This window comes from Megascapheus bottae, chromosome 16 (assembly GCF_031878675.1).
Source record: "Megascapheus bottae isolate mThoBot1 chromosome 16, mThoBot2.hap1, whole genome shotgun sequence".
Lineage (NCBI taxonomy): Eukaryota > Metazoa > Chordata > Mammalia > Rodentia > Geomyidae > Megascapheus > Megascapheus bottae.
The window spans coordinates 37895714-37906952 of NC_143524.1; the positions used below are offsets into that span (position 1 = coordinate 37895714).

At 42.5% G+C, this 11239-nt stretch overlaps 1 long non-coding RNA gene across 2 annotated transcripts; it reads right to left on the reverse strand.

The window, feature by feature from the left end:
- Positions 1 to 1901: 1901 nt before the first annotated feature.
- LOC150053185 (uncharacterized) lies at positions 1902 to 9976 on the reverse strand. 2 transcript variants are annotated; one of them, XR_016538156.1, is made up of 4 exons: positions 9552 to 9970; positions 8943 to 9126; positions 3075 to 3170; positions 1902 to 2982 (listed from the first exon to the last, which is right to left on the reverse strand). It is a non-coding gene; the product is annotated as an uncharacterized LOC150053185 (long non-coding RNA). The 2 variants fall into 2 exon arrangements; XR_016538155.1 differs by having other exon boundaries at positions 1902 to 3170; positions 9552 to 9976.
- Positions 9977 to 11239: the final 1263 nt, after the last annotated feature.

Genomic DNA, 11239 nt, shown 5'->3' on the forward strand with positions numbered 1-11239 from the left:
GGAAGTGGTACTGTGGCTCAAGTAGTAGAGCTCTTGCCTTGTATACAGAGAAGCTCAGGGACAGTGCCCAGGCCCTCAGTTCAAGCCTCAGGACTGGCCAAAACATATATTTTTCATAATACATTTTTAGTTAGTTAGTTTAGTAGATATTATTTGTATAGAATGATTGTAATATTTCCAAATTCACCTCCCCCGTGGTTCTTTCTTGACACCCTTTTCCACCTTTCTAAACCAGTTTTTAACAGGCATTATTCTTTTTCTAAACTCCAATTAACCACCAAAAAGCCTGAAGTGAAGCTGTGGTTCCAATAGTAGAGTGCTAGCCTTGAGCAAAAAAGCTCAGGGACAGCTCCCAAGCCCTGAGTTCAAGTCCCAGGACTGGCACAAAGTGAAATAAATAAGGGAACAGAAAAGAATGATCAAGTCACTATTAAGTTCCCATAACTAGTGAGCAGTGAACCTCAGAGCTTCACCATAAGTAGTGAACTGAAGTCAACGCATTGTTGTCCGAAACAGTTTAGCTGTGCAGCCTTGGGTTAGTCACTCATCCTCTCTAGGCCAGGACATCTTCTAAAAGTAAAGGACTTCCCTGATGCCACCTGGAGCTTCACTAGGGCTCAAGTAAGTGGTGCCTAGGACAGAGTTCCCCCCAAAAAACAAAACAAAACAAAAAAAGTAGCATTCTTTCCATGTACTTAACATGAACACAGCTGGCGGCCTTCATCAGGCCTCAAGCAAGACTCAGCCTGTGCTGATGGAAAAAGCATTACCAGGAGACCACAAAAACAAAACATTCTCCTGCCAGAGGACAATTAGAAGGGTGGTGGAGAGTTCCAATGGCCATGAACACTTCACCAAGTTCAGGTTCAGGGTAAATTCTACCCAGACACTATTTGTTCCCAGTGCTCATTATCAAAATACTATTTGATAGTGTCTCATCAAGGGACTATCTAAAGGGCCACTGGCTGTTGTCTCCATTCCTTTGGGCCAGTATTCTTCTCCTAGACCCTGAAGGATTGTCCACTCTTGGAATAAACACTTGATCAGACTGTTACCAGCTTGTCTTCCTGGATATGATGCCTAATAGGTGAGGGCCATAAAAAAAAGAAAGAAAAAGAAAAAAAAGCCCTTTGAAAATCTCAACTTGAAAGAGACAGGAGACCAGCATTCAGAGAGCAGAGATCTGTGAAGCAAGAAAATTTGACTTCTGGCCTTGATTCAAACCCATGACTTGGGCAAGTCCCTTGTCCTCTCCTTGGGGTTTGTTTTCCCATCTATAATACAAGGGCTTTCTGGGTGTTCTCCCAAGGCCTGTCTAACTTGCCTCATGTTGACTATTCTGGAAGAGGTACAGCATGATGTGACTGGCTGCAATTTATCTGGGAGATTTCCAGAGAGAAGGATCCAGCAAGAATCTGAACACAACAGAGTAAGATAAACCAAAGTTTAAGAACCCCTGGCCAAAAGTGCAAAGTTGCAAATCCATTATGATTTGGTTTGGAGCGCAAAAAGGAAGAGATAGCACTGCATTCATATGCAAAGCATGTAGAGAGATGGAGAGAAAGAGAGCTACAGGAGTCCCTCAAGATCAGCCAGCCAGAGGGTCTGCTTTTGTGGGGGGATTAGAATGTAAGGCAAAAAGATCACTTAGATCCTAAGCCAGGGGAAGAATGAAGTAGGGCTATTTGCATTTGCCGTGAGAATTGCACTTTTAGTTTAGGTTTTGGGTAGCGTGATCAAAGGTATGGGTGCTCTCTACCTGAAGAAGAGTAGGCTTGACAGTAGGAATATTATTAAGTACCATCTCTAAGGCCTTAAAAAGAGCTCTAAAAGAACTAGAAAATCAGATAGTTCTCAGATTTCACATCTCTAAGACAAGATGTGAGTCTGAAGGCCTTCCAATTCTAATTCAACAAGACCAGCGACCACAGCCCCACTCCCACTCAAACTTATCCCCAGATTCTTCACTTAGGTCATCACTGGTGAGGCCTGTCACCAAGCCCAGGAGCCTGCAGGTGAGGCTAGTCCATGGGCAGAAAGGAGGCTGAATCTTTCCATGACATTGTCAGGATCCTAAGGCTGATTCCACCTTGCTGGCTTTCTGGGCTCTGCTTCTGGTGGGATGTACAGCCCAGACAGGCAGGAACAGGGGCGGCTCATTTGGGATGTCTACTCTGCTCAGGAATGATAACTAGCAAACCAGCAGTTCCGCTCATTCAGGGTGGCCTCCAGGGAGAATCTGAGAGGCCTCTGTGACTCAGGGTTTTGCAGCCCATCCCATCATGTTTATAGATTTTTATTCACATACACGTGCATATATTCACACACACAATTAAGATGTATATACACACACATATAGTGAATGCAAATCAAGTAAAACCATGGCCACCTTGATGATTAAGCTATAATTAACTATTCTACCCTCCTCAGCAGAGTAGAATTAGCTACAGTAATTTCACCAACATCCTTTTTTTTTTTTTAGATGGGACTCCATGTCTGCTCATTCACTTGTTCATTTATGAAGATCTCCATCCTAACAGGGGCCAAGCACTTCCTTCCCCAGATGCCATTTACTAGCTGATGATGATTCTCCAGAACTTTTTTTTTTTTATTTTTACATTTTATTGTGGTGAACACACACACACACACACCATTGGCTACTGGAACCAATTTTAAGAGTCTACTGTAGTACCATTAAGTACACTCATTTTGTTGTTCTCCATCTCTCCTCTTGCAGTTGCCTAAAACAAGCCTTGCAGTAACAGAATCCTCTCTTCTGATTAGACTGGTTCCAGGAATTTGACTCCTGCCCAGCTCTGTGTAGAGCTCAAGTGCAAGAGGTTCATACTTGACCTCAAATGCACTCCACTAATGGCTATTATAAATTATCCACACGTTTGCTGACTCCACAGATAAAAAAAGTCAATGCCCTCAGCCAGAGCCTTGGGCTGGGCAGGGACATGGGTTTCCTTCCAGGAGAACCTGTCTCAGAAAGGAGCAGAGTTACATGTACTCATAACACAACCACAGTTGGATCACCCAGGTCAGATGGCGTGGGCACCAGAGGACGGTACCTTTCCTGGGTGGTCACTCTCTGACTGTGTGGACTTGCTTTGATCCTTGGAGGAAGCTGTTGGAAGTAGCAAGTTATGCAATGTTTGACTCCTCACCTGTGAAATGCAAATAATACCCACCTTTAGGTTATTTCAGAGCTGGAACATGTACAAGATGTATAAATGCTATTTACTTTGAATTCAGACATATAATAAGTGCATTTTGTTGAATCATTTTTATTTTGTAATATATTATATTTTGTATGCCCACTTTTTAACTGACAAAATTTATCTATATTTATATTATATAGCACGATTTTGGATATGGGCATGTATTGAGAAATGACTAAATCAAACTCATTAACCCAATTACCCCACATACTTATCAGGGTTTTTGTTGTGGTTGTTGTTATACTGGGGGCTTTGAACTCGGGACCTTGTGCTTGCTTGCATGCTCTATCATATGTGTCACACCTCCAGCTCAGATTCTTGCTGATTATTTTGAAGATAAAGTCTCCCAGACCTTTCTACCTGAGCTAGCTTCAAATGGAAATCTAGTTCTCAGCCTCCTGAGCAGCTAGGATGACAGGCATGAGCCATCCGTTTTCAACTCTATTTTGTTTGTTTGTTGTTTGGGTTTTGCCATAAGAACAGTTTAAATCTCCTGTCTTAGGGATTTTGCACAGATACATCCCACTGCATCCATATGACTCTAGACATAAAAGATCTTTTGCACTTTCTCCTAACTAAATCTTGTATTCCTTGACCTACATCTAATCTATTCATCTCCCCCGTAGAATAATAGTATTCATTCTTGTTATTGTTCTTTTTAACTTACCGATTTCCTCAAATCCGGAAAGCCTACACGCACAAATGAAGACATCCTAACAGTAATTCTTCTCAACTCACCAGCTCACATTCTTCCTTAACACCATAAGGCAATCTCTAGTGAGATAAGTCTCTCAGGAGGTGTCTTTACAAGTGTTAGAGCACCGGATAGGCCAGCGTAAGGCTGAATCCAAACTCCAGTACTGCTAAAACATAAATAAATCAAACTGTCAGTTGTCAAATATCTTTGACTAGATAAGTACAGTTGATGACTGGCAGTCAGTAGAGGAAAATGCTGTGTCCACAGGCATCATGGTGTCACTGTACATACCCTATTGAGATGGGAAATGCCATCCTGTCCAATTAAATATTAGCTTAAAGGTTAAAAATAAATAAATTTTTTGTAAAAAAAAAAAATAATTCCTTGTGGCAGGGAGTTTGGCCTAGTGGTAGAGTGCTTGCCTAGCATGCACGAAGACCTGGGTTCAATTCCTCGGTACCACATATATAGAAAAAAAAAAGCCAGAAGTGGTGCTGAGGCCCAAGTGGTAGAGCTCTAGCCTTGAGAAAGTCCAAGGACAGTGCTCAGACCCTGAGCTCAAGCCCAGGACTGGCAAAATAAATAAATAAATAAATAAATAAATAAATAAATAAATAAAGACTTGGGTCTTGAAAATCAAAGATATTTTTAAGGGATGGACACTAGGCTGGGTTCCTTATTTCTTGCTACTTCTCCATACACAGAGACATCTGGGAAGCTTGAGCATTGTCACCAGCCATGCCATGATGGACAAACTTACCTCAAGGCCAAGAACATGTCTAGAGTGAGTAGAAATCTATCATCACTCTTCAAATGCATTTGTCATCTCCATACCACCTCTCAAACACAGTTGTCTGTATTAGTTATTTGCTACTACATAACAAGTTAATCTAAACTTAGTAATTCAATACACAGCTAAGCAATAACAGGTTAACCTGACGACTAGAGCTATTTAGATGAAGCCCTGTAACTAAGAAAAGAAAGGGATGTGCAGAGAGGACAAAGTAAAGCAGTAGACACAGAATCTTGAAGAAAGAAAATGAAGTATTAAGGGTAGGAACAGATGGAAGAGACCCGGATCTTCCGTGGTATAGGAGTGACAGAAACACGAGTCCATGGGTTTGTTCCATGGCTCTCCATTGGGAAGGCAGCCACCATTTTGGACATTGCCAACATTGGCAGAGTGTCTTGGAGGAACTTGCATAGACAAGGAAATGCTCTGGCCCAGAAATGATACATGTGCCTTCCATGCACAATCACTGGCCATAAATTGCCATCCTGATTCCAGCCAGCCACAAGGAGCCAAGAAGTACAATCCCATCACATGCCTAGAAGAGGAGGAAACTGGAAATATTCAGCAAACAGCACTGATGATTCTTCAGTCTAGGAGGTACAAAATGAGAGAAGGTGGGGAAGAACTTGGGCTGGGTACTGGGACTTAGACCTCTAGGCAAACTGAGACTTTTCCAGGGCTAAGATCTGAGACTCTGAGGCATTTCCAGTTACCCCTGGTGCAGGTGGCTTGCTGTCTCACACAGCAGTCCAAAGAGGCATGAACATTCTGGTTCCTTTAGCACAGACTTCTGAAATTCTCTGGCATCCCCTTATACTGCACCCTAACCTCCCCTTGTCCTGTACCCCTCCCCTTATACTGTACTTCGTAACCCAACCCTTTAATCCAGAGGAAAGATGTCTAGACTCCATGTTTTAAAGCCTGGCCCAATCCCTTAGAATAACTTGGGGTAACCTCCAACCCACTTCCCAAAGATAAATAATCACCTGACCATGGTTCTCAATACACAGAATTTTGCCAAGCTCCCATTAGCCTGAGAAGTGCCTCACCCTAGGTTTTTGTCCCCGCTTTGGACTAGAAGCTCATCTCTTAGGAATCTCAGGTTCTTCCATACATTAGGGGACACAGCTTACTCCACCCAAGCCAAAGGGAAGTCATCACCCCTAGATGCCTTTCATGGACAGAGCTGGTTGTGTCTGCAAAACAGTACACTTCAGTTTATATTCTCACATCCAACAGCTGCCTACATTACAACTGACTGTCATTGGCCAGGCCTTAAGACCCCACTTGAACACTTACAGACTGATAACCATGGTTCATTGGCACAGCCAGTGCCATCTCACCCTGATCTCTTACTCTCTATCCCCTAAGTCAGAGATGCAAAGCTACTTTCTCAAAGTCTCACAGTTAATAAGTAGCACACTCAGGATTCACAACTAAATGGGTATGACTCTAGGTGTCATATTCTTAGCCACAAGATATTAAATAGCAGCACACAATATGTTTACAAAAATACTTTGGCCTCAGGTGACATCAAAGGAGATGGCAAGGAAATGAGAAATTCATTGCAAGGCCTTGTCATCTGACATGAAATTGCATAAGCATGTGACCTGGAGTTCAGGCATCTTTCTCTCCTTCCCAATCCCTCCCCACCAAAGGGCTAGGTAAGGAAGGTATAGTATTAGGTTAGATCCTGAAAACAGCCCAAGTCTGAACCAGACAGAGAGGTAGGACATACAAACTGTCTCAAGTAGGAGTAAAGGGCAGAAGAGCAACATGGCAGAAAAAGATCCACAGTGAATATGATTCCTTTCCCCATTCTGGCATTTCAGAGCTGCCCTGTTGGATCACACCACGTGCCAGGCTGTAGGGGTTTTTAGTCCTCTGTCCCTCCCCACCTGCAGGAGGGATAGACAGAACATGCCCCAGCCAGGACGAGCCAAGAAAGGAAAGGGCCGACTGACCGCCTGCACCTAGCCCTCCCTCTCCAGAAGACAATCAGAGGCGTCAGGGATACCTGTCAAGGCAGGAACTTGCTTATTGAGGAAGTACATTTAGCTAATATGGGATATAGGAGCCTATCAGCACAAAGGTGAGCAGGATGGGGGGAGGTAGGTAAAGAAGGGGAATCATGTGCTGTCCGAGAGGGCAGAAGGGTTCAGGGCCTATCCCAGAGGCAGCCTTACTTTACTTCACAAACCACAGCCACGCCTTCCAATCGGGCAACAGGCAGGTTGGGTCCCCAAACCAGGCAATGAGCACTGGGCCACGAGTTGGGCCTCCTTTCACAGCACAGGTTTCCATTTCCCTGATGTGACGGGCCCCACACCAGGCCTTCTCTAGAAAGCTGCCTATGGGTGGATATGATATTCATGCATTCTTGTAGGAGCATCCAAGCTTTGAGAGTACTCTGTCATCCCTTTTCTTTGGAAGTATCCAGGACAAGCATTGCCTTGTTGTAGCCTGTCCCCTCTCCCTACACACACACACACACACACACACACACACACACACACACACACACACACACACACACACACCAAGGACTTCAAGACATTTGTTAACACCAAATCTGTAGATCTCAATGCCTAAGGCCCTGGCCCTAGGAAACCTTGACCAGCACCAACGTGGTGACCACCAGGCAGGTGAGGGCAGCAGAGAGCCAGAGGCAGAAAGCCCAGGAAGGAGCTACTGCTCCCAGCTGGGAGAACTCCTGGAGGAAGTGGGAAGGGCTTCTGGAGAACCTTCATCTGCCAAGGAAATCCCCTCCCCTGGGTTCACAGAGAGGCCAGTTCAGGTTGAAGCAAAGATGCTGGGGTGCACAGTGGGAAGTCAGACCAGAGAGAAGTAGAGGGATGCCAGAGACAACAGTGTGGAGAGTCAAGAAGAGAGCCAGCTACTTGCTGGAGGTCACCAAAGGTCCTGGAGCAGGTCTGAACACAGGCCAGCCTTGTCTCCTCCAGGCCAGGAGAACAGAGAGGAATTTGGACAAAAAAGCAAAGCAAAGACAAAAAGCTGTTCCGTTCATTTTATGAGATCATCATAACCCTGATAAGAAAACCTGTCAGGAACAGTACAGACACAAGACAAAACAACAGAAGACCAGTGTCACTTTTGAATGTGGATGAAAGAAAACTGTAACATTAACAAATTAAATGTAAATACTTTTAAAAAAAATCCCTCTCCCTACTCAATAGGGCCAAGAGTTTGACCTATTGGTAGAATGCTTGCCTAACATGCACTACCAATTCCTTGTACGACATACATAGAAAAAGCCAAAAGTAGTGCTGAGGCAAAAGTGGTAGAGCTCTAGCCTTGAGAAAGTCCAAGGACAGTGCTCAGGCCCTGAGCTCAAGTCCAGGACTGGCAAAAAAAAAAAAATCCCCCATAAAAATCATGAGGGTTCATTCCTGCCAGATTAAGGTGGTATGGCATTAGGAAATGTAGTTTAAGTATACAGCTCATCAATAATAACAATAAAACAAATAAATAAACAATTCTGGACAATGTAAAAAAAACACTGACTAGAATTTCACATCCTTTCTTTTGTTTTTGCTATTGCTTAACTTTTAAAGCATAAGAAAATAAGGCCAATATTATAACATAATAAACTATAACAATATCTTTTAAATGAAAATGAAATCCTGCTAGCTTCTACTGATTCATGCCTGTAATCCTAGATACTCAGAAGGCTGAGATCTTAGGATCTTGGGTTGAAGCAGATAAATCCAAGAGATTACCATCTTCAATAAACCAGCAAAAAGCCAGAAGTGATGTATGACTCAAGTAGTAGAGCACCAAACTTGTGTTCAAGTTCCAGTACTAGCACAATGAAAAGAAATTCTTTTTTTATTGATGTTAGTAGCCAAAAAGGACATACTCAATTGTACCATTTTTCTTAAATATTGTTTTAAATACCAATGCAATAGAAGAAGGCATAAAATGAACAAGAAGACAGAACTATCAATATCAATGTTTTACCTTAGTCTGTCTAGAAATAGATAGATAGATAGATAGATAGATAGATAGATAGATAGATAGACAGACAGACAGATAGAGACTTATATTAGATCAGAGAAACAGATAGACAGGCAGGCAGATGGATGAACATATGTAGGGGTTGGAAACATTTCAAAATAATGTCCAGAAAAATAAAATAATGGCCAAAATGGCTAAAAATTTACTAATAATGAAATAAATTTGAATTCTGGGCACTGGTGGTTCACACCTGTAGACTGAGATCTGAGGATCATGGTTCAAAGGCAGCCTGGGCAGGAAAGTCTGTGAGACTCTTGTCTCTACCAACTCCCAAAAAGTTTGGAGTAGAGCCATGGCTCAAGTGGTAGAGTGCTTGCTAGCCTTGGCCAAAAGAAGCTCAGAGGCAGTGCCAGGCCTTGTGCAAGCTCCAGGACCTGCAACACCAAAAGAAAAAGGAAATGAATTTAGGCAATGGGCAATCTTAAATTATTTACCACCTAAAATCTTAATGATCAAAAATACTTAAGAGCATGATGCTAGGTAAAGTATTCTTGTATACTGCAGCTGTCATTTGTATAGGAAAATCAAACTGTTTCTTCTGCAGACACCAACTCAATTCTGAGAGTCATTATTCAATTAGTTAAAAATAGTTCCGTTAATTTTTTTTAAAAGGGACCTTATAAATTACAGGCTCAGCCTCCCACACTGCCAGCTATATCACACATCAGTTTCCAGTTCAGATTCACTGGATTACCCATACTTCTGTCTATCTTAAGTACATACTGGGGAGGGAGGTCTACTCTCGTGTTAAACCACTGATTATAATGGCTTACTGAAGTCAATACTTACTTACACTTACCAGTTTATTACATGATGAAGGAGATAGATGATGAGGTCCACAGGGAAAGGTGTGAAAGACACAGAAGCTTCTTTGCCTGTGGAGCTAGAGTGTGTGCCATTGAAGCCTTCACCCCATCAGAGCTCTGCAGCCTTAGGGATCTTTTCTGGACACTGCCTCACATAAGCATCATGGGTTATCAACTCTGTCTCCTGCTTCTCTTCCTTCCCTAGAGGATGGTGTGTGCTAAAAATGGGTTTCCTCTTGTAGACAACACATAGTTGCGTCTCTGGGCCTTTTGTTTGATTTGGGATTGTTTTGTTTTGTGGTGTGGGCCTGACACACGGAGTCTGGTATGTGCTAAGTACTCCAGCAGTGAGCTATCCCTCTGCCCTAGATTTCTACTTTCAATTGCAGTACGTTCATCACAGACTTCCTAGTGCTCTGTATGGTTAGACCTAAGCTTATCACTTTGCTATTCATTTTGTATTTGTCCGGTTTGTTCTTTGTCATTCCTGTTTTTATTTCCTTTTGTGAGAATTATTTTGGATGAACTTGTTTTTCTTTTCAGTGTTCTATCTTATCTTTACTTCCTTGAAGTTAAAATGAAGTGATGTGTTCTTTTTTTTGCCTTTTCTTTACTTCATTTTGAGTATGCGTATTTTTCCTACCACAGTCTACCTTCATGTAACATTCTACCTCTTCATGTAGAAGACTTTACACGGATTCTACTATTCCTCCCTTTACTTTGTCTTGTGTGTCCACAGCCTTTCTTTTACGTATGTTATAAATACCCATGGAACATTGTTTTATAAGCAGTGAATCAACTTTCAGTAAAGTTGTTTTCTGAAGTACTGGGGCTTAAACTCAGCCTTACAATTGTTCGGCTGGTACAATACCACTGAACTATATCTCCAGCCTTTCTTTTAGGAAAAGTTTTAAATGAAAAACATTACTTTGTCAGTAGTCATCTTTAGCATTCCCTACATTCTGCTTCCCTTTGTGTAGCATCAAGTTTCCATGTGGTATCGTGTTTCTTTAGCATAAAGCATTTCTAGTGGCTCAAGGTACTGTGCTTACTTAGCCTCCATGAGGCCTGAAGTTTGCAAAAAAATGAAAAAGGGAAAAAATATTCACTGATCATTTTTATAGTCCAGATGATGTTTACAAATTCTCTCAGCTTTATTTGCCTAACACACCTGCCATGTTATATTTATTCTTTTTTTCTTGGATTGGAGGACTGGTGCTGGGACTTCAACTCAGGGGCTGGGTGCTGTCCCTAAGCTGTTGTTTGCTCAAAGTTAGTGATCTACCACTTGAGCCGCAGCTCCACTTCCAGCATTTTTGGTGCTTAATTGCAGATAAGCGTCTTATAGACTTTCCTGCTTGAGCCAGCTTCAAATCACATCCTCAGAGCTCAGCCTCCTGACTAGCTAGGATTTATAGGCATGAGCCACTGTTCCTGAGCTCTTCAGCTCAAGGCTACCACCCTACCCCTTGAGCCACAGTCCCATTTCCAGTTTTCTAGTGATTAATTGGAGTCTCACATTCTTTAGTGCCCCGGCTGGCTTTGAACCATGTTCCTCAGATCTCAGCCTTCTTAGTAGCTAGGATTACAGGTATGAGCCACCTCACCCAGCACCAGCTTCATTTTATATATAGGCTGCTTCTCCTGTGTGGAAAGTTCTAGGTTGACTGATTTTTCTTTT